We start from the raw sequence: 6185 nt of genomic DNA on the forward strand, positions 1-6185 counted from the left end.
ATACAATAGATGATGAAGAGCATTTTGTATTTACAAGTACAAAAAATAAAGATTTGAGATTTGAATTTTTGCAAAAAGTTAAAAATATCTATTCCAATATAGATAATATGGATAATTTGGATAAATTGGTTTTATGTCTTTCTTGTCCGTCAATTATGCAGTATGCTGCTTCATTTGTTAAAAAGTCGTGGTCACTGAGGAGGGTGGACTCAACAACTGCATAAAAGATACATATATGTATATAATGTTTGGTTCTTTTGTTGGTTTTCTCTGTATGATGTATTGTAAAATTACTATGTTGATTTATGTATGCCTTCAACCCATATGGGTACAAATGTGCATTATATTCAATAAACTTATTGCTATAACAAGCTCATTGCCTTCGCTCATTCAGTCTCAACTGACACTAGAACGTCCAAAACAATCTATCATAAAATACTTTATTGTGGAGTATGAGACAAACAAGACTAACTCACGTTCATCAACAATCGATAGTGTGCCAGGAAGCATAACTGAGAACAATATATCTGTTCCTAGTTTAAGTGACATTGAAAGTGATGACACAGCAGATATTTCGAAAGTAGTAGTCGTATTGAACGAACAAACAGAACCCATGAACACCTCATTCAAGAGTAATATAATAGTAATTGACGAAGATTGGCCATCAGAACACACGTCTCTTTAAACGCTTTTACAATTTATTCCAATCAACACATATGTGCAAAAATTACTCAGGTATTTAAGAAAAGAAGCTGAAATCGGCCAGGCTATCAAAACATAGTTAACTTATGATCTGAATGACTTGACATATACAAACAATGTGATTTCATATGAAATTGTTGTTATGATACAGATTTGGTATTCAATGGTTGTTCACACTTGATTTATTCTTTAATGGGCAAAATAACATGGGCTCTTTTTGGGGTACTTAATACCCTCTTTAATACGTATTTAAATGTTCTTAATAAACCATTATAATTATCATGGCTATACTTGTATGTGTATCAGCAACAACAAAAATAATGGATTCAAATAATGTACTAATTGTTACTATTATTCAACTATTACATATGTTATATATTGATTATTTTTTAAATTTTACATTCCAAATATTTTCATATTAATAAACATAAATTTAATTAATAGAATTGTCGTGCATTTTTGTTGTATTCCATGAACTTTTTTTCGTATAAAATAGTACAAAGCACAAACATTATTATACTCTTGCAGTTTGCACAACACAATATAAAAAAAAACTAAAGCTCGAGCATCTCAAACCACACTCAAGAAACAGCGGGTACTTTCAGGTGCTCCGATGGAGTAAGCAAATCCTGCTGCAGACGTTACTCTCGTTTTGGTGCAAGTGTAAACTTGAACCCGGTGATAAATTTGAATAGGTCGGTCACATTCGGAGAACGTAGATAGGGATTCTGATAACGACATATGGATCACAATTTAGATTTAAACTTCACCACATGAAACCCTTGTAAGCAGCAACCTTCTGTTATGGAAAACATAGTAGGAAATGCAAGTTCTGTAATATCGTATCAACTGGGCAATATATACTTCATATGCAGACTCTGGAATGTTGCTACAAATCGAAAATTTAAAAATCACAAATGGGAACCTGCAATCATCTCTTTTGTAGTAAAGTTTATAGATATAGGTTAAACCAGAAAAGCCCTCGGACGCATGAAATTTATATCATGTACTTTTCAATTTTTGAAATACTGTCAACAAACGTTTTGTCCCTGATTCTTTTGTTTTGTGTTAAAACCATTCTACAATATTTCACGACAATACAATTACGACCATTTATAGTGTTGCTGTTTTGTGCCTAGAAGATTAAATTTACATTTCACTATTATTTACTTGATTTTCTAACTGCGAAAATAAGTTGTAAACAGTAATATAGAAACGAACAATGAGCAAAACCCATAGCAAGCTACAAAAAGCTCGACATAAGCATATGTAAAACAAATATATTGAGAAAGCAATAAACCTGATGAATGTACAAAACAGCAAACGTATAACGAACATGATATACAGTTACAAACGACAAACACTGAATTACAGGTTCCTGACTTAGGACAGGCATATACAGATTGTGGCGGAGTTATACACGTTTGAGGGGTCCAACCACTTTCATAACAGTGGTCTTATAGCACAATAGAAGAACACACTATCAAAATTGGCTGATAAAGATTTGACTCATCAGATGAAAACCTAGCAAAACAATAAATAAACTAAATGCGTAAATACTGAAGATACGAAAAACCGATCTGACCGCACGCTCGTTTTCGTAAGGCTTTTGATGTCAATAAAAGCTTATAATAAATCATGTATCCAAAACAAAACGTTGGTTGATAGGTGTTTGATGTCGGATGTTTCGTCAAGAGGTATTACCAGCTTAGTAATCCACACTCATAGGCCGACATTAAATATAATTCATGCAGTCATGTTTTGTAAATTAACTTAGGTTTAATTTCATTTGTTTCTTCCCCCAAGCACATCTTTATGGATAATTGGATTTTCCTTGCTCTTTAACTGAATTAATTGTTAGCATTCCAGCTACGGACATAACCGACGTGTCACAAAAACTTTACATTTTTTTAGACATTCAAGGTTTAATGTATTCACGTGTTTGACCTAAATTATTTTTATCGTGTCAGGTAAATCTATTCACATCTTTATGCATTAGGGGCGACTAAGAGCTTGATATATTGTATTGACACCTACATTTTGTCTTATCGATATCGTTTGGCTACTATTGTAATTTCTTTATCATAAGAGTATACCCCAACATCTCCTATAAATATCGACATAATGTGGTTCAAACTAAAAAAACAACATTTGTGTAGTTAGTTAGAAAAACAAAATTATAAAAATATGACTATGCAAATTAAATTATTGAGAGTTATGCTATCCTAGGGAAATAGTAAAACAAGTAACGTTTCAACGCAAGAAAACACTGTTTCTGGTCCTTTGTTCATATCAACATATTCTAAAATTATTCTATAAGTTTTTAGATAAGTACTTATATAAACAAAATATTGTTTAATGGCTTTGATTGATTGTTGGTTGTGTATATACAAATATATACTAGTTCAGTGATAATGAAAGCCCTACTAATTTCCAAATAGTACACAAGAAACTAAAATTAAAATAATACAAGACTAACAAAGGCCAGAGGCTCCTGACTTGGGACAGGCGCAAAAATGCGGCGGGGTTAAACATGTTAATGAGATCTCAACCTTCCCCTTATACCTCTAGCTAATGTAGAAAAGTAAACGCATAACAATACGCACATTAAAATTCAGTTCAAGAGAAGTCCGAGTCTGATGTCAGAAGATGTAACCAAAGAAAATAAACAAAATGACAATAATACATAAATAACAACAGACTACAAGCAGTTAACTGACATGCCAGCTCTAGACTTCAATTAAACCGACTGAAAAATTATGATTTCATCATATGAACATCAGGCACAATCCTTTCCGTTATATATATATATATATTAGATAAGTGAGCTGCGTCGGATAGAAATCGACCTTATGAGAGTGCACGTAAATTTTGTAAATGTATAAGATTATGATTTATTTTGGAACAGTTAAACATAAAATAAAAGAGAAATTTCGGTTCGTTTTGTAGGGTTCTTATAAAAACTCAATTTTGGAACAGTTACAGAATTAACTTAAAGATTTTTTTCAACCCAAAATAGGTTAACGTATGTATTGATATTCATTTGTATACGGTCGATTTCTATCCTACGCAGCTCAATTGAAGGTAGTTCAATTAAAGATAATGGGTTTTAATTGAATGTTCTCTTTGAATTTTCTTGTATTGGCCTATTTCAATTTCCAAGTTAAGGTAAACATACATTATAAGTCATTGCACGTAATGAACTCATTTTATATACAGTGACTGCAATTATATACGCCATACGCACGCTTCGTCTACAAAAGACTCATTAGTGACGCTCTTATCAAAAAAGTTAAAAAGGATAAACACAGTTGAAGAGCACTGAGGAATGGGGGCAATTTTAGTGACGTTTGCAAATCTATAAAGAACTCTGACTCTAGAACGACAGCAGTAATAATCGGCAATAAACAAGCCTTGTGCAATATGATGTTATGCCTTTAATTCTAAATATATGTGTTTGCTTTCACCCCGACTGTTTCATTTAAAATTTGCAAGTTCGAAAATAGTGAACGATCAAACAAGGAATATGAACACTTTGTTTACATAGTTATTGTAAGATATAATTATTTTAATATGAATTGTCCTTGCTTTTGGTCCTTATTTTACAAGCCATACGCCTCGACCTCCTCTGTCGAATCCTAATGATAACATATGGATAATATTCTTGATTGATTGAAGGTTGATTCATTGATTTAGTAGACTGCCACTGGCTACTTTTTTATGATTATTTCGTTATCATGGTTATGAGCAAAATTTCAATTTAAACTTGTGCCGCTTAGAAAGATTCTGTTCCAATTACAAGTATATTATTTCAATAACTAATAGACTAATTCGAACCTTTGTTCGTCCTTCATACTGGTCATTCACTTCACAGTAACCATTTAACGATTTTAAAACTTGATAATTTGATTAGGTTAGAGTCAACCTGAACGTTTTGGAATCAAAATGCAAAAAATTTTAATTATCGAAAGAAGTATTGAAATTGTAGACATCCTAAGCATTTATGGTTAAACACTTTAACAACTCTGCAAGAATATATTCTTTGCATAACAAAATGTTATAGTTCCATCGATCAAACGAAGACTTAATTAGAAGTTAATGTTATAGATATATTGTGTGTGACTTGTCAAGTATCAAAGAGAAAACATATGTCATTCACTTAGGTCAGTCATATTGAAAACTTTACTTACTCAACTGGTGATCTCTATGTTTTTCTTTAGATTGTAAAAGTTGGAATGAGAGTTAGCAAACAAAGAATTAGAAAAACAATTTATCAAGGTTGATGTTTGACCAATATGAGAACAATTTGACTTTTTGTTCATTTCTAATAAAAACTGTTATGTTTGAGTTTTAAGAAACTGAATTATTTTTATATCAATTTTGCAAACTATACGATTGGAAACCAATTTAAGTTTCACTAGTACTAACACTTTGCATGAAATAGACCACCCGATAGATATGTGTGATCTCTTATCTATTATAAACCCATTGACCAGTATTAAAGATGAGAAAGTGTTCAGCTACAATTAAACAACGTATTTCCGAATGCAATTTTTTCTTGCAATACTTTTTGAATTTACATCCAAGAATTCATACACGTGATGAAATCATGGTACTCACCAAACTTAAATCGGAGACGACATTGTTTCTTTTACTTGGCTTCACGTTCATGATTAGCAAAACATAAGCCCTCATCCGATTAAGAAAAGCCTAGGTGATTATACTACCATTCCTTAGTTAACAATTTGATAGAATATATTATTAAAGACTTTAAAGCGGTATGGGTTTTGCTCATTGTTGAAGGTGGTGACCTTTAGTTGTCAATTTCTGCGGCATTTTGGTCTCTTGTGAACAGTTGTCTTATTGGCAATTACATAGATATAAGAAGATGTGGTATGAGTGCCAATGAGACAACTCTCCATCCAACTCACAATTTATAAAAGTAAACCATTATAGATCAAAGTACGGTCTTTAACACGGAGCCTTGGCTCACACCACACAGTAAGCTATAAAGGGCCCCACAAATTACTAGTGTAAAACCATTCAAACGGGAAAACCAACGATTTTATCTACATAAAAAAACAAAAAACGAGAAACACTTATGAACCACATCAGCAAACGACAACCACTGAACATAAGGTTTCCTGACTTACATTTTGTAAGACAAGTGCAAACAAATAAGTCAGAATTACTTACACCTTAAGCTAGTTTAGTAAGGGTGATTTTTTTTACTTTAACAAATTGTGAGTTGGATGGTGAGTTGTCTCATTGGCACTCATACCACATTTTCTTATATCTATTAATCTTTAAACGCACACGTTTTGTTATTATTTATAGACGTATATGACTTCGTATCTACAAATTTTTACATGCCAGAGCCAATCGGACTTCCAAATTAACAACTGAAGGGTATTACTGCAGGAAAAGGAGAAAGTCTAGTGACAGTTCAATTTTCATATCCAAACAAACCATCGGAGCGATGT

Source organism: Mytilus galloprovincialis, chromosome 7 (genome assembly GCF_965363235.1).
Source record: "Mytilus galloprovincialis chromosome 7, xbMytGall1.hap1.1, whole genome shotgun sequence".
In the NCBI taxonomy this organism is placed as follows: Eukaryota; Metazoa; Mollusca; class Bivalvia; order Mytilida; family Mytilidae; genus Mytilus; species Mytilus galloprovincialis.